At 32.4% G+C, this 27,358-nt stretch overlaps 1 protein-coding gene across 9 annotated transcripts in view; it reads left to right on the top strand.

Moving 5' to 3' along the window:
• The window catches only part of LOC126882035 (trehalase-like), a 122,245-nt gene that overhangs the window by 7,971 nt on the left and 86,916 nt on the right, over window positions 1-27,358 (top strand). The window contains exon 2 of one of the 9 annotated variants that reach the window (XM_050646822.1): window positions 6,358-6,414. The exons of 6 other annotated variants lie outside the window; for them this stretch is intronic. The gene's annotated coding sequence lies outside the window, so the exon portion shown is untranslated. Of the gene's footprint in view, window positions 1-6,357; window positions 6,415-6,841; window positions 6,936-27,358 lie in introns of those variants that run through there. 2 more of the 9 variants (XM_050646821.1, XM_050646818.1) reach the window with 2 other exon arrangements.

The raw sequence follows: 27,358 nt of genomic DNA, 5'->3' as shown, positions 1-27,358 counted from the left end.
GGAACGCTCAGGGTACGAGCCTCTACATGCTCGTTTCCCGAACACTTAAAACAGTTACGTTTTAATGTGTTGTCTCTACCACAACCGTGGCAAAAAATCCGCGTTTGGGGTCTGGTACAATCACGAAATGCGTGATTAGCTTCCCGACAATTCCAGCAAGAAAAAGAAGAAGTAGTCACAGACACATTCGGTGTATGGGGTCTAGATTGCCAAGAACGATTTCTTGAGGGTTGAGAATTAAAACCAACAGGACCAGAATTGAATTGCGAAGTGGTAGGGGAATTAAGAGACCAAGATAGAGTTTCCTCTAAGCGTTTACATTTTTCTGTGAGGTCTTCTATACTGGCTATATCAACCAGTGCTAATTGGGCATGGTAAAAAGGTAGCAAACATTTTAGAATTATTTTGATTTTCGAACTATCCGTTAAAGGAGTGTCTAATCGACTACACATGCCTAACATAGTATTGATAAACATGGTCACTGATTCTCCAGGTTTCTGCTTGTGGTTCTTGATCTCGTCTAAGAGATCAGTCTGGAAAGAATACGGTAGAAAGTCAGATTTCAGTTTCTGAGCCAAATCAGTCCAAGTGGTAAAGCTACCACGGTTGTTCATAAACCACGTAAAAGCATGGCCAGTAAATAATTCTGCAGAAGCTGAAAAAAGATCTTCCTCACTCACACCTCTCGAAACACGAAGACATTCTACCCTATCTAAAAATGAAATTACTTGGTCATAATGACCTTCACCAGAAAACGAAACTCCCCACTTATGTACCTGCACAGGCTTGGGATGTAACAAGGAATTAGAGGCTTGAACCGAAGAAACAGGAGTGGAGGTGGCTAAAGAATTTACGCGAGAATCAAGTTCATCTTCTAAACTGAGAATCCTAATGGACATAGAGCGTTTGTAAAGTTGTTGCTCCTCATCTGAGCAACATAATAAGTGGACACGACCAGAGATATGAGCAAGACGTGAAATGTATCTAGAATACATGCTATCATGGACAGTCCCTCTAAAATTATTTATCTTTTGCGTAAGATCCTCTAATGTCTCATTTATTCCCTGTTGTTGTTCCAGGAAAGGAATAGCTGCAGCTGAAATCTGACGGAAACTCCTATTTCCTTGCTCCTGTTTAAGAGCACCACGCAATAGACTGCGTTTTCTATCACATTTAGTGGCTTCTTCAACCTCTATTTCCCTTATCCTCAGCTCATAATCTAACTCCTTAACTAACAAATGTTCTGGCTGAAAGGTACACATGGTGATAGGGAAAGAATTAGTAACAATAAACCCAACCCAACAACGACAAACCGAACCCACCCCAACAAACTAACGACCCAATTAACCGACAATCTACTAAGCGAGCTGCTCAACCGAAGAGCTGCTAAACTAACGACCTAACAAACCGACAAACCAAATATAACCGAGATATATATTTGGGGTAGATATTTAAAATAATTTAAGTAAATGTTTAAACGAAAATGTATAAAAAAAAATGAAAACTTTATAAATTATATATAGGTATGGTAAGCAAAAATTTAGCTAACTGTAGTATATTGTGGCTGCACCTAAATCAAAAGTAGTAATGTACCTAGATATCAAAAAAAATAAATAATTCAAAATTTTTCAAAAATAAATATCCAGGTATCACCAAACCGACCAGACCGAAATGTCAACCAATATACCTATTCAAATATTATCCTATTCACGATTTACAATTATTATTTTAAATAAATTAAAATAGTACCAATACAGCAATACAAGTGCACTAATGTATTTTCCAAATAACGTACAAAAGGAATCAAAAATTTATCTCTATATATTTACAAAATATACAACAATGAACCAGAAAGATACTTACTAGAAAAATTTACAATGAGCAACAAAATAAAGAAAGGTACTGTCTTACTGAAAATCGGGCTCCACGTTGGCGAGCGCCAATTGCGACGTATGATTTTCCTGTTTGAATGGGGTAGCTTAATAAATGACTAAAGTTTTACAGAAATAGGCTAGCTGGAAATTGAAGAGACTAAACCGTAGGGCTCAGGGAAGGATCCGGCCGTATTTGCACGCCCTAGTAAGACGGTACCTACTGAAATCCTTGAATGATAAAGAAAATAACTTAATACAAGGAGTAATGACAAGAAAAGAACTATTGATCAAGAAGATATTCAGAAGTAGTGTTGAGCGCCAGGGAAGAATTGAATATTTTCTTCTCCACGTGACCTATATTGCTGTACCTAACTAATACTATTAAAATGGTAGGATAATAAAACATATATGTACAACCAACAAATTTAATGAAAAAAAAATACCTATAACCCCTATATACAATTTTATACAAACTAGCTAACCACCTGACGTACTAAGCTAGTACGCTCCTGTCTATTACACAGATATTACAGTAAAGGAAAGCAAATATATTGAATTTATTATTCTAAGACAGTTAATGGATCTAAATATGGGTGTACAAAACTTATTATTAAGGAGGATTACAATATTGGTTGACAATCCCACATCTGATCGGAATGACACACCGGACAATACTGATATATTGTGATAATAACCCGAGATAGTGTGCACAGTATCTTACCAGATAGGTTATGGTCTCCGGACTATTTTAAATAAAATAAAATGCTAATACAATAATGAAAATGACATATAAAAGTTGTGGAAAAGAAAAATATTGATTATGATTACGTTAATTGATTTTAGAAAAATGAATTTATATGATTATTAAGATTATATATGTTATTAAAAATGTTAAAGTTGAAATATGTTATGAAAAAGAATTGAAAATGTAAATTTTAATAATAAAACCTGTCGTTTCTACAAACAGTAGGCCTGTGGCTTCTCCAAACTCCGGTTAAGTTGATGCGCTGGTATATTCCAGGTTTCCTCTACCTTAGGGGGAGTACTTCTCACCAACCAGAAGGTACGACGATGTGTGCGACAAGGAGGTACTTCCTAGCACCGGGAAAACTGTCTATCTCCAAAAAAAAACAAAAAATAAAATCCATCCAATGCCAAAGGAACTCAAAATTATCCTCTATTTATTCCATATCCCAAAAAAAAAGGATTGACTTAATCTTGATCTCCACCAGTGGCCATTACTCTTCAAAAAGGTGTTGGAAAACAAAAAAAAAACTCTTCTTTTCAAAACCAAGAACAAAACAACTTCTTCCCACGTAAACGTATATTCTATTCAAACATTTCAACTAAAATTTTATATTCTCTGTAATGGCCACTGGCGTGATGGCTGATGGGTCTGCTTTCAACAACAGCCGAGATTGAAGTGACGAATAGCCCCTTCTTCAATGACAATCACGTCAGCCGGAAGCCGTATCGACACACAAACCAACTTCTAGGTTCTGAATTCCCCAAAAGTTACCAATTTTGTAGTCGATCAACTGCAACTTTCAATACAATTGTCTGTAAAGTTGGTTGCATACCTAGTTACTATTGGAATAAATATTTTAGTAACGATGGTAATAACTAATCGTTACAAAACATATCATTCAAAAGAAACTTTTTGTTTATTCTAAGGGACTTTCGGCCCTTCGGTAATAATGTAATCTTTCATTCTGCGTTTAAAGTTTTCAAAATAATTAGTTTGCTCGGGATTCGAAAAAAAAATAAATGCATTTAAAAAGCATTTGACCGAAATTTTGCCCAAGTATTATACATTTTTGTAATCAGTACTTCAAAAGCTTTTAAATGGGATGTCACATGATGTACTTTCCCATTTAAAAAAAATCAAATTTATGACTGTCATCTGAAGAGGGATGGCGTAAAGTGCGAAACATTGATGCTATAATATACTATGATTATTTTAAAAATCGACCTGTCCGAGCGTTTTGCTTATGTGCTAAAAATAAATGAGTTAATATGGGGGTAACACTTATTCCAGCGCACTGTATATTAGTAGGGAAAATTTGCTAATTATGTTAGGTATATAACTTTAAATATACACACGGTTCCCGGGAAGGGGGGTTATCGTGGGAGGTCTTGTCACTGGGAATTTTCCGGCGTCAACTTATTTCATAATGATTCTTTAGTCAAAATTCACTGGGAGCGAAATCGCAGCACGTTCTTTTTTTAACTAAGCGCGAAATGCATTTTTTCTGCACAAAGCTCTACTCTTCTGTAAGCATTTTACATCGTTTGAAATTCATGTTGTATTACCAATGTTTGTTTCTTTCAAAAACTATCAGAAGTAGTTTTGGTGACATTAATACATTAGCCTGAATTTTTTCAGATTTTTCTGACTACTCTAAGACTACCTTTTGAGGCTTTGAAAATGATTTTTTCACTTTTTTAACAGTTTTAAACGCTTTTGAGATAGCGCTCTTTTTCCGGGTGTGAGTATATAAATATACTTTTTTCAATTTAATGATATTATTAGTATATGTAAAGACAAAATACAAGCTTAAATTAGGCGCCAATTTAAAAAATTAACTACATAATATAAGAGAGGTATGTATTTTTGCATTACAGGTGTTACAGGTAGAAATTCAATAACCATGCCGAATTCGACAAAAAATTAGTGCCGTACAAAGGTATAATGGAACGCATATTTAAAATGGCATTATAATGTTATAATAATATTATTATTTAAAAAAAAATGTTTTCTTTTTCAGTACAAAAAATGTTGTAACACTTTGCCAATTTATTATACATCTAATATCTCTAATAATTGTTAATATTTAGCGATCAACATATATCTGCATATTTATTTATATAATAAATAAATTATATAATATTATAATTATGTATATTATCGAATTTCTACCTGTAACATCTATAGTGCAAAAATACGTATTTAACTTATATACTCTCGGACAAAAATATTGCATATGCATGTGGAATGAAATTTTTTGTGCTGCTATCCTTAACCCCCCTGTATCATAAGAATATGATTTATTTTCCGAATGCCATTTTTTTAAGTATCACTTAAATACTATAATCGGATTTAAATCTGATCTGGGCTATATACTGGCCAATATAATTTTTAAATTGAATCTCATCAAGATAAGTATTCACTATGCTAACGACAAGAAGAAGTGCATTAGCACCAATATGTCATATCCAATATGGCTTTCAAATGGCAAAACATGATTTTCTAAAATGTTTTCAATGTACATATCAGTTGGCATTCGCCTAATCACCTTCACGTGTTCGGTATGTCCTTTCAAAGTAATACCGCTCCGTAGCTCTATGCCGCCACCAGCAAAACTAACGTTCTGTATGAGGTTACAACTGACATACTGTTCGCCAACTCTTCTGTAGACGAAGTCTTGTAAATATTGCTTCCATATGGTGAACGGTATGCCAGATGAAACCACATACAGAGGGTTAATTTTGGTGGTGGCGGCATAGTGCTATGGAGTGGTATTTCTTGGTAAGGAGATACTGAACTTGTGGAGGTGATTGGGTGAATGACAGCTGATATATACATTAAAAACATTTTAGAAAATCATGTTTTGCCATTTACCAGCCATATTGGATAACAAATTCGTGTACCATGACGCAGGTCTTAATGTCGGTAGAATAGTGAATACTTACCTTGATGAGATTCAATTTAAAAATTATACTGGCCACCATATAGCCCACATTAAATTTAAATCCGATTATACCATTTATATGAAACATTAAAACATCGGTTTCTGAAGAGAAATCCTATTTCTATGACACTGGAGGGCAGCACAAATTTTTTTATTTTACACGTTAATTTCAAAATATGCAAAATTTGTGTCCGTTAGTGTATATTAGTTTATTTTTCAAATTGGCGCCTAATTTAAGCTTTTATTTTGTGTATATATATATATATATATATAGTAATAATATTATTAAATTAAATAAGTATATTTATATACTCACACCCGGAAAAAGAGCACTATCTCAAAAGCGTTTAAAACTGTTAAAAAGTGAAAAAATAATTTTCAAAGCCTCAAAAAGCAATCTTAGAGTAGTCAGAAAAATCTGAAAAAATTCAGACTAATGTATTAATGCCCCCAAAACTACTTCTGATAGTTTTTGAAAGAAAAAAATATTGGAAATACAATATGAATTTCAAACGATGTAAAATACTTACGGAATCGTAGCGCTTTGTGCAGAAAAAATGCATTTCGCGCTTAGTTAAAAAAAGAACGGGCTGCGATTTCGCTCTCAGTGAATTTTGACTAAAGAATCATTATGAAATAAGTTGACACCGGAAAATTCCCAGTGACAAGACCTCCCACGATAAGCCCCCTTCCCGGGAACCGTGTACAGTTATGGACCGGATAAATAAACTAAAGGGTATATACCCTCCGATAGACAAAATGTTCTCACTCCCAGAATTCAATTTTTTTAGTTTCTGTGTCCTGACTGATGCTCACTGATGAAGAACAAATGTAATTGCTCATAGAAAGTAAGAAGAAAAAAGTTAGTCTTACAATCATAATAATATAATAGAGTAACCGTAAGAGAAATATTTTTGTCCATACAAATATTCCATATCCGATGATTAAATACACATCAGACCAATGTCCAAGACCAATGTCCTAGACCAAGTGTCTAGACAACTTTAATAATTGGACAAACATTACGTTAAATAGCAATGTTTTAAAAACGTCTCTCTAATTAGTTATAATTGATTATTTTTTCACCAATGCCAATTATCTTAAACATTGCAATTTGTTTTTAAACAGTTTAATTATTATGTTTTTATCATAGAAGCTCATTTATACATACCAATTATCTGCTACCAACTATTTTACACAAATATTTACCAGCTGACTAGTTGCTGTTTGTAATTTAATAAGGTTGTTCATAAAATAAAAAATATGCAGTCAGTTTACCAAACGAAAAAATGAGTTTAGTTGTAAATTGTAAGTGCATGAGTAGGTATAAGACAGAAGGACTGTGGGACAGAGGATGCCAGTGAGAAAGGTAAGTATAGACTAGCAATACGAAGGCTTTACTTTCTTTCTTTCTCCCCTTCTTTACACCATTGCATTTATCCTACTATTATGCTTTTTATGCATGATCTAATTTTCACTCGTATATAGTATCATTATGCAGCAGTTAATAGATTACAAAAAGTATTTAAATCAAACTTACCTAATACATTAAAGGCCAAAACCTTTGATCAGTACGTATTGTCAATTCTGACATATGGAACTGAAACTTGGGCACGTAACAACAGATAATATAAAAAATGAACACAATCATTATTGGAAGTCGGATATTTGAAAAAACTGTCAAAGTTGAATGATATACTTATATCAGAGTTCTCTGAAAAAGCCGTTTAGTTGAGACAGAAAAAGTAATACTGCAATAATTTTTGTCACGTAGCTGCAAGAACTATATTCCGAAGTTAATTCTGAGAAAATTTGGATAAAAATAGCTAATAATTTGGAATTTAAAATTTGATTGATTTTTTGACAAGGTACTGGTGTCAGAATTTGAATTGCTGTCGGCTTTTGAAAGTCAGGTATTTTAATAAAATCCTTTATAAATTATAATTTTAATAGCCTAAATTAAAACACTTTAATAGAATAATTAAAAAAAAAATTAAATAAATAAAGCAAACTAGTTTTAAAAATGGGGAATACGTCTGGGGGTGATAAGCCCCCAGATTTAAATTTAGTCGAAAAAAATGATAACTTTGATGTTCCAATGACTACAAAATACGAGTTATATAGGTAATCTAAGTAATAATAATAATTTAAGAAATAACAAAAAACAAATAATTGTGACTGATAAAAAAGAAAGTATAAATTTAAATAACATCCCATCTAGATATGATATTTATGATAAAGGTCCGTTTGAAGTCTATATAGAATCCAATAATGAAAATTTGAATATCGGGAAATATAACTATTTGGCCATAGCTAGAGAAATCTATGATCTAAAATTAAATGAAATCTTTAAAACTCATAAAAAGGGGATAAATAAAATTAGTGTGGAATTTAAAAACAGAAAAGCGGCAAATGATTTTTTGGACTCGAATACGTTAAAAGATAAAGGATATGACTTGTTCATCCCTAATAAGAATGTAACCTGTAAAGGTATTGTGAAATTTATCAATAGAGACTTCACAGAGGATACCCTGTTGAAATACTCAGAACCCAATACAAAAAATTGTAAAATTACTCATGTCAAACGTTTTAATAGAAGAATTAAGCAAAAAATGGATGATATATCTCAACAGGGTAGCCAAAGTGAGGAGGTGGTTACACTTCTCCCAACTGGAACTGTTTGTTATACCTTTACAGGGACTACTTTACCGAGGGGAGTATTGATCTGCGGTATAGAACATAGGGTCTTGCCATATATAATGCCAGTGATACAGTGTTATAACTGCTTAAATTACGGGCACACCAAAAATCTGTGCAAAACAAAAAATAGTAAATGCATTAACTGTACTAAAATACATGAACCAAATGAAACGTGTGTTATGAAATGTGTTCACTGTAATAGTATTGAGCATAATAGCACAAGCCATCAATGTCCCGAATTTACGAGACAAAAAAAAATTAGAGAGATGATGTCTTTAGAAAATCTATCTTTTTTTGAGGCTTCTGAAAAAATTCCAAAAACAAAAAACAATAATTTCATTAACCATCCGAGTGATTTCCCTGACTTTCAAGGCACTAAAAACCTTGAACCACAAAGTATCCCATTAAACTCTAGACGAACGACACACGTCAGTAATCAACAAAAATCCAGCACTTATAGTGTCACACTTAAAGGAAATAAAAGGCGAGCACAAGATAATGGGACATACGATAAAGATCTACACAACGAGAATATATTAAACCCCAATGGTAGGTTGCCATCCACTTCCTCCATGGCATATAGTACCCCAAATTCACCAAATTTTAATAAAACCAATAATCAAACCTCTGAAAACGTTTTCAGAGAAAGCTCTCAGTCCCTTCAAGATATTATGAATATGGCTAGTAAATTAAATAATTCAGACAGAGAACATGTTCTCAATTTTATTGCACAAATTTGTAATTTTAAAAGCATAGGCTCACCTACGTTTGACACAGGCTATTTAGATATTAACTCATCACCCCCATCATTTTATGGATCAAAATAAAAATAAAAAATTTCAAATGCAAGGCTGTCTCACTCTCATGCAGTGGAACATTAGAAGTATTAAACCAAATTATGATAATTTTAAAATCTTCATTAAAGAACGTAAACCAGATGTAATCTTATTAAATGAAACATGGACAAATAACACGTATATATTTAATATAAAAACTATTTCATATACAGGGAAGATAGATATGATGGATATGGTGGCATTATGATCCTAATTAAAGATAGTTTTGAACACACTAGTATACGAGTGAGCAACTCTGACAGAACATCAAATATGCAGGTGATAGGTATAAACTTACCAAAATTTGACCTAAATATAATTAATATCTACAACCCTTCAGGTCAGCAAATAAAACAATCAACATGGAATAATATTAAAAAAGGTTTTCACAAACCTTATATAATCATGGGAGACTTAAATGCACATGATCAGGTATGGGGATGTGCTGGTAACAACCATAATGGGAAAATAATAATGGAATTCGTTGATGAAGAATAATTAGTTATAATGAATGATGGTACATCCACCAGAATGGTACAACCAGGGCAGAATCCATCAGCAGTTGATCTTACCATAGTAACTCAAGATTTAGCATCTAAGTGTCATTGGTAGGTACACTCAGATAGTGGACAAAGTGACCATTTCCCAACTATATGTGAAATTAACCAAACACAATCCTCAAATGGAGGCAGCATATTAGGTACCAGAAGAAATTTCAAAAAAGCAAATTGGCCAAAATACATGGGCACTATAGAAACTAAGCTGTCTGATCGACATGATGTGGATTATAATGAATGGCATAATATTGTCAATTCTAGTGCAGAAGATAATATCCCTTACATAACAGTTAGAGATAAAACTAAGGGAGCACCATGGTGGGACAACGAATGCGATGAGTTAATAAAAAATAGACGAAAAGCAATCAAAACCTATGTAGATAACTAAACCGTGGAAAATTACATAAACTGTAATAGAATTAAAGCTTTCGTTAGAAAACAATTACAAATTAAAAAAAATCTAGTTTTAGACGATTTTGTGGATCACTTACGAGGGAAACTCCAGTTAAAAAAATTTGGAACACAATTAAAAAATTTAAAACTCATTTTTCTAATAGCCATGTGACTTTTCCCAATAACGAAACCTCGATAAAAATTCTAAATAATTTAACTTCATGCAATGTAGATCCCTGGTTTAAACTTCTGAGCCCTAGCAATGAAACTGTTGAGCAAATAACCTACACTGAGTACACTAATATAATATACTCAAAAAAAGATAAGGCCACTGGTATGGATAAGTTATCTTATTCGATGTTAAAAAACATACCCACAATAGCAGAATCCCATTTGATAAAAATTTTCAATAATATATTAAAAACAAGTAAGATACCATGGCAGTGGAAACAAACACTAATATTACCTTTCCTAAAACCTACTAAATGTCCAAACAGTCCAGAAAGTTACCGACCAATCGCCTTAACGTCATGTGAAGGTAAAATTCTAGAAAACATAATTAAAAATAGAATAGAATGGTTCGTAGAGCATAATAGTGTTTTACCCAGCTACCAGCTGGGCTTTCGCAAAGAAAGTGGATGTAGTAATGCGCATGTAGCGCTTTCCCACATAGTACTTAATGCTTTTACTGAAAGAAAAGCGGTTTTAACGGTCTTCCTTGATCTAAAAGCTGCTTAAGATAATATAGATATCTACCTTTTATATAGAAAAATGGCGGATTTAAAAATACCATATACATATAATAACCTAATTTTTGAATTCTTAAATAACAGAAATATTTATATCCGAGATAGGGAATACCAAATAATTGGACCCAACATCACTGATAAAGGGCTGGCTCAGGGATCGCCCCTGAGCCCACTACTATTCAACATATATACCAAAGCGCTACATGACATTATTCCATCTAATTTCAGGCTAATTCAATATGCAGATGATCTAGCCCTCATAACAGTTGGTGAAGATATAAATAATCTTATAAGATTAACTAAAATATAGCTTACTCACAAAGCTCAATGGTTAACAGAAAATAAACTACCCTTGTCCCATGGTAAATCCTTTGCAGTAATCTTTAACAAAAAGAAAAACATCACCAATAATATTCCGTTAAAAATAGAGGGAGAGATAATTCCTATTAGAGAATCAATTAAATATTTAGGGACAATATTCAATAATCGACTTAACTGGATTGAAAATATTAAACGTATCGAAACACAAGCTCAAAAAGGTTTGAATATAATGAGGGCAATATGTGGAACCTGGTGGGGAGCAAACCCCCATACACTCTCATTAATTTATAAAGGAATCGTAAGACCCCATTTGGATTATTCATGTGCAATATTAAAACCCTGTAGTAAGTCCCCACTCTTAATATTAGATAAAATTCAGTTTAAAGCTTTACGAATCATCACGGGCTGTATGAGATCTACCCCCACTAATGCTTTGTTAGCAGAAAGTGGAGAAATTTCATTAGATGCAAGAAGAAAAATACTGTGCGCTAAGTTCTATCTGAAAATCCTAGCTGATCTGAAAAATCCATTGAACGAAATCCTGTCAGAGTTGGGAACCAAAGTGAATTATAAAATAGGATTTTGGAAATCACAAAAGCCACCATATTTGATTGAAATTAAAAATAATTTTGACAAATACCTCATTAATCTATATAAAGAGAACATTAAATCCTGCTTTCAGATCGAACTGAATTATCTTACGGGAACATTTCAGACAATTTTCTCAACCCACAAAAAAATGGAAAGCTATACTCATCAGGAATTTCTTAATGAATTTTCAGCTTCATATGGAAATTATACATGGGTATTTACAGATGGTTCTTTAGATCCCGAGTCGAGGACAGTAGGTTTTGGGGTACACATACCTTCAATCAATTATAACTATGAATCCAGATTACATGAGCACACTCAAATATGCACTGCAGAAATTATTGCAATTAACAAGGCAGTATCTGTTTGAATTGAAAAAGATATTAAAGAAGCAATAATTTTTTCAGATGCTAAAAGTGCTATCCGAAAATTACATAACACCACCTGGGGGACAAACAACCATATTGTAAACCTAACTAAAAGACTTATTATTGAGTCAATGGAAGCAGGATTTAATATAATCTTAGCTTGGATTCCAGGCCATACTGGAGTAAAGGGGAATACAGAGGCTGATAAATTGGCAAATATAGGCAAGACTTTAAATGTTCCTGTAGACATTAAAATAGATAAATTTGACTTTTTGCCTTTCATTAAACAAAAAATTGTAAATGAGTTTAAAGTTGAATGGACAAAGCAGTTTAAAACTAAAGGGAAATGGTATCAACAATGCCAAAGTGATTTTTCTATAAACCCTTGGTTCCACAAATTCACATTTGTGGATCGAAGGCACTTGACATCAATTATTAGAATGCGAACGGGCCATTGTCACACACCAGACCATTTATTTAAAATTAATTCTAGTGATACTCCTTTTTGTGAATGTGGACAAATAGGAAGTATAACTCATATGTTACTTGAATGCCCAATTAACAAAACAAATCAATTTGACCTGTATCAGGAACTTGTTAATATAGGAAGTCCAACCCCCATTTCAATACAAAATCTCCTACATAATATTAATGACCAAACCTTAAGAAAGATCAATCAATTTTTAACAATATTTCAAATTAAAATATAAAATAAAAATAGTTATTTGAAAATCATATCACAATAAATTTAAAGAAGGGAATATGGAAAAATCAAGACCCTTTGAAAAGAGGATTCCCTTCCAGTTAGTCTAAATACGAGGACTGGCCAAGTACCTAAGAGGTGGAGGCCATGAAACTACAAGAAGAAGAAGATCATTATTGGAAGTCAAAAGTACAAATTAAAGGAAAATGGTATTCAGAAATACAAGTAACATTTCCAGAAAAACCCTGGTTTCACAAATTCCCATACATAGATAGAAGGCATTTGACAAATATAATAAGAATGAGAACAGGACATTGTTGCACAAGCTCACACCTATATAGATTAAAAGTAAAAGAACATCCTTACTGTGAATGCGGAAACATTGTGGATCTAGATCATATTCTTCTACAGTGTCCAATAAGAGTATCCAAGCAGTTTAATCTGAGAACCGAACTTACAAAATTAGGAGTACCAAAGAATTCCAATGTTCAAAATATATTGCAACATCTTACTCATGAACAACTAGAGGCAGTGCTTATTCATTTAAATATTAACAAAATGAATTTATGAATTTAAAATACTTCGACCCGCACGTACGTCCCCCAATATTCCCCTGGTTAGTTGGTAAATCAAGGCAAAATTTGTAGGTTTTCATTTCAGTGTTGCAGCATTGCTTAGAGCAAGACGAGCTGCAATATAATCAAATGTACTGGCAGATGCACAAGTGTGCAAGCCAAGAAAGAGAGTAAGAAGAAGAACGTAACAACAGCGTAGTCAACAAAGTTCAAGTGACGCAGAGAGCTATGGAAAGGCTCAACATTAAGCTCAGCGATCGCAAATCCAATGAAAATCCAGAAGATTGCTATGTTAAAATGGAACTGGCAGGACACACCGGAATAATGGAAGACAACCGTTTAACGAAGCGAATTCTCGAAAGGCGACCAAGGCGATATAAGGGCAAGCAAAAGAAGTAGAGGCAGACCTCAAACAAGATAGACTGATGACGTCAACCGAATGGCTGGCCACGAATGGATGCAAAAAACAGCAAACAGACATGAATGGACACACCTAAGAGAGGCTTAAATCCGACGATGGATGGAATAGCTGTTGATGATGATCACAGTATTATCGGTATCTATTACAATTCTATTATATAGGGTGTCCCAAAAGTAGCGGAACGGTCGAATATTTCTCGAAATAAACATGGTATCGAAAAGCTGAAAAATACTTTTTCAATAATTTTCAAAAATCTATCGAATGACACCAAACCCGACCTCCCACTCCACCCCGAGAGGCGGGATGGGGGGTAACTTTGAAATCTTAAATGGAAACCCCAGTTTTTATTTCAGATTTGGATTCCTTATGTAAAAATAAGCAGCTTTTATTCGACACATTTTTTCAAATTATGCTAATAGATGGCGCTATAACTGGAAAAAACAATTTATCGTGATACCATAGGTAAATTATAGAAATGGTCTAATATCTCCAGAAATACACTTCCAAATGAATGTACAGTAAGGGAAAAACCCCTTACTGTATAATATAATATGTATCAAAAAATGTATATAATTTTAAGTAATTTAGGTTGTTACAAAAAGATATTGTTTCTAAATATGCAAACAAAACGAAGGTTGATTAACGCAGTTTTGTTTATGTAACCTTGTAGAGGCTCACGGAGAGTTTACTTATTATTAGAAGTCCAAATTATAAAGTTATTTATTAAAATAACTTTAATAATTAATATTTAATAATAAATTAAATATTATTATTATTATATTTTATTTATATAATATTTTATATTTTATTTATATATATTTTATATTTTATTATTATATTCATATTATTATTATTATATTAATATATATAAATATATTTATATATTATTAAATATTATTAATATTTAATAATAAATTAAAATAAATTATCATTATTTATTATAAGTCCAAATTATAAAGAGATCTAAATAGCCCACAGAGGGATTATCATAAATGATTATAGTATTGTTATTAGCAAGATCGTTACTATGCTAGTGAGCCGTCCTGCGAGAAGGGTGTCCTAAAGGAACACCCCGCGAAACAACATCTTAGTAACCTTATGTTCATTGATGTTGTAAACCGTAAATAAAGTTATAAAGTTAGAGTCAGTGTTTCAACTCGACATTCCAACCCTGCAAGATTATCATGGCAATCTACCAACGTAGCACCAACGTAACATGAAAAACCAAAACATATGTATTTAATATTTTTTAAGCACCTATCGAATAATGCTAAACATGACCCTCCACCCCACCCCCAAGAGGTGGGGTGGAGGTAACTTTAAAATATTCAATAGCAACCTACATTTTTTATTGCAGATTTGTATTCATCATAAAAAATTGAGCAACATTTACTCGAAACATTTTTTAGAATTGTTGATAGATGGCGCTAATAAATCATCTTTTTCCAGTTATAGCGCCATCTATCAACAATTCTAAAAAATATTTCGAATCAATGTTGCTTGGTTTTTCATGACGAATCCAAATCTGTAATAAACAATGGAGGTTGCTATTTAAGATTTTAACGTTACCCCCCACCCCACCTCTAGGGGGTGGAGTGGAGGGTCATATTTAGTGTTGTTCGATAGGTTTTTAAAAAATATTAAAAACGTATTTTCTAGTTTTTCATTTGGAAGTGTATTTCTCGAGATATTAGACCGTTTCTATAGGTAATTTACCTATGGTATCACGATAAATGGTTTTTTCCGTTTATAGGCCATCTATCCATAACACGAAAAAATGTTTCGAGTAAAAGTTGCATACTTTTACATAATGAATCCAAATCTATAATGAAAACTGGGGGTTTCTATTTAAGATTTTAAAGTTGTCCCCCACCCCACCTCCAAGGGGTGTAGTAGGGGATCGTATTTAATGTCATTGGATAGATTTTTAAAAATTATTGAAAACGTGTATTTGAGTTTTTCGATCCGATGTTTAGTTCGCGAAATATTCTACCGTTCCACTACTTTTGGAATACCCTGTATATTTTCATTTTTGTTTCTTGGGACATTTCGTTTTTTTTTTCTCAGAACTAGCGCTAGTGCGTAGTACAGTTTGTTGTACTCGTAGTTATTACTTCGAGGTCTATTTTTCCATGATTGGTAATATACTTCCACGAAGGCTTTACAAATAAAAAAAATATTAACAGTATTCTTTTAAAACTATTTAAAAATTAAATCTATCTATTTTGCTATTTTCATCATTTTCTCTAGCTTGCTAATGTCTTCTTTCCTAGCTAATTATTCCTTGCTAATATACTTCCACGAAGGCTTTACAAATAAATAAAAAAATAATGTGTGTGTACTTTGTACGCACGTAAGAAGTTATACTTCTATTATATGATTTAAACGAAATTAATATACTTTTTATTTATATTTTATTTAAATATTATAATTTATATATATTTTGTTTAAATACATATTAAACTAATTTATACTTACTACTTCTCAAACATTTTTATTAAAACAGTGCCAAAAATTAAAATAATAAAAGAATAAAACACACACAAACACATTAAAAATTCCACAAATGATTTCTGAACATTAATATTGTCGGAAATTTTTTTAACTAAATACGTATTTTCTGAAAATAAAAATATATAATAAATATACTTACAATCATAAAATGTATAAAAAAATAAAAAAATAAAAGTTTCCATTGGGATTCGAACCAGTTTATCAGCGCGGTTGGTATTGGCGTTGTATTGGGGTTTATTCGCCTTAAACGCTTCGCCACGGAGACAATGTGTCGTTATGTGCGAAGATCGACTAACGAAACGGATTAAACTTTTGACATTTTTGAATTAAATCAAATTATTTTGATTTTGAATTGAAATGATTTAAAATTGAAAAAATACAACAAAACATAGAGTAAGAAAACAATTTATTAGGTGAATATTGATATAAATTTTGATGGTAATCAAATTATGTAAATAAAAGTATTACATATGTACTATGTATTTTGGTAGGTTCAAATACAAGAATCTACAGGTCGAGCAAGTCTCGTAAATTTCACGATTGTGAGCCACGCTTCACGCAACCGTGTTTGCGTACTTGTGTTTCGAGTTGCGTGGTCGTGCGGAGTTATATTTACCAATTCGCGCAATCGTACTTGAGACGCTGTGTCAGGTGACGTGTTTGAAAATTTGTGTAACTTGATTGCTTGATTCTGTGGTGTGAAGGTGGTTAAACCTTTGTTTTATTTTTTTTTGTTTTGTGTTTTTTGAAGATAACACAGAAAATACAAGAGGGCAGCATACTTTGCAAAACAACTGTTACAATTTGAAATCAACAATTTGTTAAGTTGTTGTCTTGCAGGTAAAAAAAGTGACTTTTTAAAAAAATTATATCTTGGAAACTAAAAATTATTTTTATTTATAATTGAAACATGTAAAAGTATAGTACTTTCAAAAAATTTCAGCCAAAAATATTCATTTTTGTAGAGTTGACTGCAATTTTTCGACAACAGCCCTTTTTTGTGGTGAGCAGCATAACAAGTCCAGTCTCATCTGAAATCAAAGTTTCTTGTAGTTTATACCTCTGGCTAGTGAATGAACAAAGGATTTTTTATTAGATGAGGTCATTTTTGTTTTATAAAAAAAAACTACTTTAAAAATGAGAAAAATTGGGGTCAAAAATGTGTTTAAACTTATGTAAAATCTTCAAATTTCATTTTTTTTAATTCCTTCGTTCATATTCTAGCCAGAGGTATAAACTACAACAAACTTTTTGATTTCAGATGAGACTGGACTTGTTTTTTGAGGACTGGAAACTTTTTTTGAGAATACCTTATGTACTATACTTTTACATGTTCCAATTATAAATAAAAATAAATTTTAGTTTTCGAGATATAATTTTTTTAAAAAGTCACTTTTTTTACCCACAAGACCTATGTAACCCCTTAAAAAAATGTTTGGAAGAATATGTTTGATGACCAAGATGCATACATATATTTAGAAGGAAAGTTCCTGATTTCTGTAGTATAATACATAATACCGAAGAGGAAGTAGCCCTAAGCGCCGGACTCTACTTGCGATTTGTAGTTGTGAAGATTGAACACATTCTTTCAAATAGAAGTCAATCCATGATTATTTAGTCACAAATGGATTGACTTGTATTTGAAACAATGTGTTCAATCTTCCTGATTACTAAAGACTGGATTATATGCAAAATGCATATGCATATATATGCTGCATATTTCTCATGTTTTTCATAAATGCATATGCCTTGCATATTTGGAGATTTAAGAGCATATAAATGCATATTTTGATGGGAATTTACTCTACCCCATTTAAAAATAAGGTATATATTAGTAACATCAACATCCATTAAAATAAAATGTGAAAGTAAATATTTTGCTGTTAAGCTCCTTTGTTGTTGTACCCATAAACATAATGGGCGTTATTTATAGCTGCAGGTATCATTATCCGGATATTTAAGATTTATAGACTTCTCAGAATTTACAAATTACCTAAGTAAATACCGATTATATTTTGAATAACATTACAAATATTACCTGTACTTTCTGCTGGTGTCGGCCAACTATGAATTATTCTGGGAAAACCAACCAAAACGAAATTTTAAGCATTTTAAGGGTAGGATAGATTATTTTATTTTATGAATGGTTAGTCTTAAATCAATCGCCGATTATTCAACTTTTGTGATTGCAAGTTATTGACTATACTGTGTAAAAAAATCATTTTATTATTATTGTGAAAATGCCTAAAGTAGCAAGGGAAAAATCAAGTCTTCTCAGAAGTTGGATTGGAAGTAACAATCATCTAAAAGTTATCGACAGTGAAAGTATGTTTTGCACCATTTGTGATAAAAAGGTAAGTTCTCCACTTCAATAGATTTTTAAACTTATCAAACTTCTTTGCACATCTATGTGTCTGTCTATTCTAAAATGACAAACCGTCCCATTTCTTCAAAAACTGTTTTTTAAAGTTCGCAACGGTTTGGCTTATACAGAGCGAGGTGTTGAGAGTGGCCCACCCTGTATACTACGGTACACTGACTGTACTTTATTGTTTGACGATTTCAATTTCACTTTGAGAAATAAAAAAAAATTGGGGGAGGTTTAAAAAGTTTGATCATTTTAATGTAGGTATCTATTTACGAAAACATCTAAAACATCATTATCATTATATTCCAGATTCCATGTCAAAAGAAATTCCAAGTAGTTCAACACATAAAAACTTCACTTCACCAAACTAAGCTATCAAAAAATGATAATAAACCTCGCCAGCAGATTCTACAGAACAGTTTGCAGATTCAGAATACGTCAGTTGGGCAAGAAACCTTTGCAAAGGATTTATGCCATTTTTTTTTGAACTGCAATATCCCTCTGCACAAGTTAGAACATAAATCGTGTCAAAACTTTTTAAAAACTTATTGCAAGATTAAAGATAAACCAGCTCAAATACCAAGTTCTTCAACTCTTCGGAAAAAATATGTCAGTGCATGTTACAAAGATGTGATGACGAGTATTAAAAATCAGTTAAAAGCCGAATATCTTTGGATTTCCGTCGACGAAACAACGGATACAAAGGGTCGACAAATTGCGAATCTAATTGTTGGAGTTCTTAACGACTCTGGCGATTTTAAAAACTCATACTTAATTAGTGTAAAATGTTTGGAAAAAACAAACTATGCTACAATAGCTAGATTTGTTAACGAATCCCTAACAAATTTTTTTTTACCTGATCAAGTACCATTTGAAAAAATATTATTAATGCTTAGTGATGCCGCCTCATATATGATGAAAGCTGCATCCAATCTTAAAATCTTTTTCCCTAATTTAATTCACTGTACATGTTTGGCGCACGGCCTAAACAGAGTTGCAGAGAAAGTTAGAATTGAATTTCCCAATGTAAACACCTTAATAAATAATGTAAAAAAAGTATTTCTGAAAGCACCACTACGTGTACAGGTATATAGGGAGATGCTTCCCGATATTCCTTTACCACCAGAACCAGTATTAACCAGATGGGGAACTTGGCTTAAAAGTGCTATATTTTTATCTGAACACTACGACGACATCAAAAGCGTTATTTCAAGTTTTGATCCGACTTGTACCGCTATTGATAACTGTCAAAATATTTTTAAAGAAAAGTCTATTAAAAATCAATTGTTGTATATAAAATCGAATTTCGATATCATTGAAAGTTCAATTACAAAATTAGAGGCTCAAAATTTATGTCTTCACAATAGTATGTCTATTGTTGATTCGGTTAAACAGAAAATAACAAATCTGAATGGGGAAATTGGAGTAAAAATTAAAGATAAACTTGATGACGTTTTAAACAAAAATGAGGGTTTCACTTTATTGCGTTCAATAAATAATATAATCAATTTTGGAAACTTCGATGAAAATATTAATATGGATCCGTCTCTAATAGCAAAGTTTAAATATGCCCCAATTACATCTTGTGACGTTGAGAGATCTTTTTCTGCCTATAAACAAATATTAACAGATAGAAGACATAATATTAGTTTAGAAAATATGAATCAATATATGATTATTTATTGTAACAATAAAAATATGTAAATTTGTTTTATTGTACTCTTTTTATAATATTAGTTTAGAAAATATGAATCAATATTGTAACAATAAAAATATGTACATTTATTTTATTGTACTCTTATTTATCTTGTGGTCAAAATAAAATATTTTGCCGTTTTATTTGTCACAAAACCTGAAGTTAAAAAAATATATTAAGAAATAATAATACAATTTGGTTTAAATTCAAACCTATTTATTTATTTTTATTATTTTTTATTTATTTATGTATTTAACGTAAACCATAAAATTATTCATATAAAAATAAGTGCATATATAAATGCATATTTGCATGTTAATTGTGCATATTCAGCTTGTTTTAAAATGCATATTGCATGCATATTTTAGACATTTTTTAGTGCATATTTTCCAGTCTCTACTGATTACAAATCGCAAGTGGAGTGCGGCGGTAATAACACCAAAATATTCCATATAGGTCCATAGAAGGTACACAGACATTGAAAAATTCCTGGAATATCCCCGAAAACATGTTCCCTGAACATCCCAGGAAAATACTGTGTCAGCATTTTAAACATTACCTGAATGTCTTATTGGAACATTCCATGAATGTCCACGAATGTTCTCTGGACATTCAAAATATATTTTGTAGACATTCCCTGGATATACCAGAAATACAGTGATGACCTCTCTAATAACCGGCAAAATAGCACAAAAGGCATGTATTAAGTAGTGAGATAAAAAGACATGAAACTAGTCGAGCTGGGAAATTTAGCGATATTACATTTAGATTGTATTGATTGTGTACCACCTTCAGACGTATCAGACGAGTTTGGAAACTACCAGTCACAGTGACAGTTTTAGTTGACATACTCCTCTGATATGTGTAAAGGTGGGATCAATATAACATAAATTTAAAGGTTAATTTCGCTAAATTTCCAAGCTCGACTAGTTTCATTTCTTTTTATCTCACAACTAAATATGTTGCCCATATTTTGCCGGTTATTAGGGCACTCATCACTGTACATCCTTGCTGATGTGACAATACCTCCTATCTGTTTTTTCATGAGTTTTGTATGAGAGATGGAAAAACATGTTTTAAGGTCACCTCCTGTGTTCATATGTAAGTTTTGACTTGTTTTGTAGTTCATAGATAGTTTAATTTACTACAAGTCAAAAAATATATGAAAACAGGAGGTGACCCTAAGACAAGTTTTTAGTCTCTCTTACAAAACTCATGAAAAAACAGATAGGATGTATTATTACATCAATGACGATATGTGGCCATACCAAATAATACATCCTTGATAAATATAAACATTTTTATTGAACAAAATCTTTTCATACATTTTTTTAATGCAATTTACTGATATTCCTAAATATTTCAAAAAAATGTGTCACATTTGCTTTGTAAACCTTTCTTTTGCCTTTCGTAGCCACATATTCCGTTTCCTTCCTGGTTTTTTGTAGACCACTTCTCTCAGCTGATTCTAAAAAAAATAAAATAAATGGTAATTTTTCTATCCTTTACAATTAACAATCAGAAGAAATATTATTTACAGATAATGATATGCATAATAATAATAGGTTTGTTCTAGCATCAGTTTGAAACCATCAGCGAATAGTGGACCAGCGCGAGTAGAGGGGATCGCACTGGTGACTGTATTATGTTCTTTTACTGACCAACTGTTTGCTGATGTGGTTTTTGACTAGTTTGACTGTTTGCTAGAACAAACCTAATAATAATGAATATTTTGTATTTTGACAATGACATCTGATGTGGAAGTCAAAACATTAATAAAATTATTTTTTCAAGTTAACTTTCACATGCGCGTCTTAAAATTGTACTTTTAATACTTATATCATAAATAACTATTAAAACTATCTTAAGAGGAAACAGTATGGATCAACAGGTAGCGAAAATGTGTTCCAAGATTGCGGCTGTAATTTTGAATATTTTTTCGAGATATTTGGCACACATATTCGTAATATAATAAAGAATGGCGGTACAGAGCCCAATTTGAAAAATATATTAATATGTGGAAATTACTCTGTAATTAAATACAATATAAAAAAAACGAGCTTGTACCGCCATTAAGAAGAACAAAAAAATACACTTTCTTCAAATACAACTTTTTTATCCGATTTTGTGTTATTTTGGAACTACTAAAATTTTTTATTTCATTAGTAGTTCCAAAATTACACAAAATCTAGGCATCGGATAAAAAAGTTTATTTGAAGAAAGTGTATTTTTTTGTTCTTCTTAATGGCGGTACAGGCTCGTTTTTTAAATATTGTATAATTACAGAGTAATTTCCACATATTAATATATTTTTCAAATTGGGCTCTGTACCGCCATTCTTTATTTTTTTAAGAATACGTGTGCCAAATGCCTCGAAAAAATATTCAAAATTACAGTGACAATCTTGGAACACGTTTTGGCTACCTGTTTATCGCTACTGTATTACCTTAAAACATTGTAATTTGCTAAACCAGTATATTTTACTCTACTACTACTCTACTAGCTACCTCATTTTCCACCGTTTCTAAAGACTTGTTTACATGGGTAGAGTTTTGAGGAGAGTAGAGTAGCGGTAGTACTCTACCAAAAATGGCTTGATACCATTCACATGAGGAGAGTACAAGTATAGTACTGATGCTAGTATAGTGAAACCGATTTTTGTATTTTTAAACACTCTTGATTATAAGTGCACCTTAAATTCTTAATTTTTTGCTTAAGCTCGTTTACTCCAAAGCCCCCTTTACCATTCTTTCGACGATTTCATCCTCCGCAGCTTGCTGCAAACTTTTATTTCTGTAGTATACACTACCTAAATTCCATAAACACTGGTATTCGCCGTATTATAGCTCTACAAGTTTTAAAGTTTCATCTTCGGTGAACTTCATTTTCACTATTTACACAATTCCAGCCAGAATGACAGCGCCCCCATGTACTCTCCTACCTACTCTATTCTGCCATAATTGAGCGTGTTCCATGGGTAGAGTGTGCAGCCGAGTAGACATTTTGGCAGTAGTGGTGGTCATAGAGTAGTTACTTTGCCATAGGTTGCTAGTCACTCTACTTTAACTCCAACTATACACTCTACCAGCTATTCTACTGTGCTGAGCATTTTTACAGGTAGAGTTACTCTACTCTATCAAGTACTTGCATCATTACTCTACCCGTGTAAACAAGTCTTAAATCTACTGAATGAAAATCTACTTAATCTTAATCTACTCTTAATGAAAAATGTCTAAAATCATTTACCCACCTAGTATTATTGTAGAATTTAAGACAGTCCAGTGCCTTATAAATAATTTCAATATGAATATTTTTTCCTTTAATTCTCCTTTGATACCACTCCATTTTAGATTTTGGGGAACTTATTTCATTGTGTTTATAGCCCATATTTATTGAAGGAACCCAATCTGGAGATTGTTATTATCGATTAAGTCGGCTGGTTTTCCTATAAGATTAAAATGTTAACATCTTCAAAAATCATTACTGTTGTAATTGTAACTTACCAGATATAAAATGATTACAGCAGACAGGACAGGAAAATTTTCATTTCGCTAGTAAAACCTGTACATTGTATTGCATTTAACCATTGTTGTCTCTCAGATACCTTATTTAGTTCAGTTTAAAAGTGAACTTTATCTTGACTTTATCACAATTACTTTGCATTTCACACTTCAAAACACAACACCAATGAAGCATATTATCTTTCTAAATTAATACTTCCAGAGAAAATGTTAAATTAATCTTTGTACAACACAAAATTACAAAGAAATACAACTAAAATTATCTAAAACTCATTAAGAACAGATAGAATAAAATTTATCTTTTACACCCAGTAGCCATATTGATTTAATTTTGACAGCATGTTGGAACGGCATTTAAATTTGGTAAATATAACTCCGCACGACCACGCAACTCGAAACACAAGTACGCAAACACGGTTGCGTGAAGCGTGGCTCGCAATCGTAAAATTTACGAGACTTGCTCGACCTGTAGATTCTTGTGGTTCAAATAGGTAGGTACCTATGATACATTTACAATTATTACGTACCTGTTGCTTTAAAAACTACCTAAAAGTCACTACAATTATAAACTTTTTTGTTTCTGTCCTCACAACAATAAAACTAATATATTATACATTTGTTTACAATATTGAACAATTATTTATTATTGACAGATCATTTCAACACCCAATCAGAGCCCGTATAACGACTAATACCATACTGTCGGTGTGCGCATGCGCGCAGATTAATATAAATTCACCCTCAATCTCAATCGCGCCTAAAGAAGTATAACTTCAAAAATATTAACAGTATTCTTTTAAAAGTATTTAAAAATAAATCTATCTATTTTGCTATTTTCATCATTTTCTCTAGCTTGCTAATGTCTTCTTTTATTTCTACTTCTTTCACACATTTGACATACTGATTCTTTGTATTGGGTTATTCTCATTCTGCCGTTGAACATGCCCTAACTGTCTTAGTCTGCGCTCTTTCCTTTTTCCTTTTGTTGTTAACTTTGGTAACATATCTAGATTACCCCTCATATTATACTCTTTTTTAATTGTATTATCCTTTTTGTATCTCCACGTATACATTGACCCATTCTCCATTTCTACAACATACATACATTCCTTGTTCTTCTTTATTTTTAATCGGCCAATAGGCAATATAGGCTATGTATACAGTGAGGGGCACAATTATGGAATACATTCTTTTTTTATAAGGGACTATTTTGAGGACAAATTCCGAGACAGCGCTATTTTTACTTTTAAATTATGATTTTTTGGCATCATACTAGTGACATTATTCGTCTGGGCATTATGACTAGATTATTTTTTAAATAAGAATGATGTCTGCTAGCTCATTTAAAAGGTTATTCAATTCTCTATTCGGCAATATAAACATTAATATAATTATTTATAAGGATGACGAACAATATAATTTGTGAATCAAATTAATGAGTCAACGGGCTATTGCAAATAAAGACGTAGCAAAAGTAATAATTATTCATGAGACAACAAAGTCTCTAACCAAGGCAACTAGAATTCGTAAAGCTGTCGCTGCCAGTAATCAAAGAACTAAGGCAAAAATGCATTCACCAGAAGAAACTTTAACAATATTTGATGAAGCCAATCTACCTATCTACACACACCCGAACTTATATGGAATCACCATGTATTTCAAAGTAATATTTATTTCTTTTGAAAAAAGTTGTTATTGTTGCGAAGAATAAAGGTTTTTATTAAAAATAAAAAATATATATAAGACAATCGGATAGTACAGCTCGGTAACGGTATAGGTTATTTGCTTGAGTTTCAAATTGAACGAAAATAAATAAACTAACTTTTGCGTCCAAAAACAAAACTATGCTTGATATGGGGATATAGAACTTACAACGAGGAAACATTATTGGTCTGGTGGAGAAAGTAATGTTCTCAGAGGGACATAGCTGTAGAGCTAGGCGTAATACAGGGCGTTCTGTCCAAAACCTATGCTAGGTAACAGGAACTAGCAAAGCTCAAACATAAAGCAAGGGAAAGTCGCCAAAAGTAATAACGGCTCTCCAAGATCGTTTAAATTGTCCAATCAGCTGGAAGACACCCAACCATTTCTCACCTGCAGCTCCAAAGGCAGCTTTTGGAAGCTACATGTGTAACTGTTTCAGTTGAAACGATAAGAAGAAGAGTTCGTACCAAGAAGTATACAGCAGGAGACAGTTATGGGTTCCCGAGTTATCCAGGCAGCACAACATTGATCGTCTAAATTGGTGTCTTCACCACCAAAACTGGAACATTGGGAATTGACAAAATGTGCTATTTTCAAAAAAAGTCAGGATTTGTGTAAAATCAGATGACCCATGAAATCGTGTACTTAGAGGTCGAGGAAGACAAGCAAGAACGAAAATGTCAGATCTGTTCACAAATATACAAGGGGAAGTGTAATGTTCTGGAGAGGAATTGTGATCCGTAAAAAAACTCCTTTAATTTTCATTCAATCAACTTTAACTGCTCACAGGTATGCTGATAACCTGTAGTCAGGCTCTGGAGAGGTGCAACAGGAGAAAATTTTAATTTTATTGCATGATAATGGACCTCTACATACCATTAGAGTGACTACAGACATCATTGAAGTAGAAGGTATCACTTGTTTGGAGTGGCCTGCTTGCTCACCTGAGCTTAATTCTATATAGGATATTTGTGAGATATGCTTAAAAGAAAAATTAGAGCTCGCCGGGATAATCCACAAAACATCGCACGGCTAGTACAAGCTGCTCTTAAAGGATGGAGCAATCTACCACAACAAAATGTTGATAATTTGATTAGGAGCGTGCCCACGCAAACTGAAGCTTGAATAAGGACTATAGGTGATAACACTGACTACCACAAAATACAAAAAGAAAATAAATAAAAAATTTAAACACTGTTCGTTTTACATTGAAAGGACCCCGCACAAACCTTATGGAAAATAGGTCCCAGTGGATTTTGTTCATACTTTGGGAAAATACTCTTTGAAGCATTCTGATAAAAAGTTCTCATGGGCACAACTCAATCGTATGAAGGATTTTCAAGATATAGAGGCCCAAACTCGGAAAATTATAAGATTTACGGGGTATTCCAATTCCGTTAGTTACTGGTTATTTGGCAACATGTAGAAGTTCGAATCAAGGAAAAGTACTAGTGGTCTATGATTTTTTCCTGGCTATCTAATGGGGACCTTTACTTTGACCTTGACCTTCAACGGACGTCATCTTCTAGAGTTTCGAGGGTTTTCGGCATTCAATTGATATAAACATAAACAGATTACTCATGGGTTTTTGGGATCGCTAAACACGAATATGCCATCAGAATTGCCCTCTGGATGACGTGGTGGCCAGGGCCTTTGCAAGGGACGTGATCTTCTAGAATTTCGATGGTTTTTGGCATTTAATTAATGCAAATGAATTACTGGAGGTTTTTTTGAGGTCGCTATAAATGAATATGCCACAAGAATCGACTCCCGAA

This window comes from Diabrotica virgifera, chromosome 3 (genome assembly GCF_917563875.1).
Source record: "Diabrotica virgifera virgifera chromosome 3, PGI_DIABVI_V3a".
Lineage (NCBI taxonomy): Eukaryota > Metazoa > Arthropoda > Insecta > Coleoptera > Chrysomelidae > Diabrotica > Diabrotica virgifera.
This window is presented reverse-complemented; position numbering and strand designations above follow the sequence as displayed.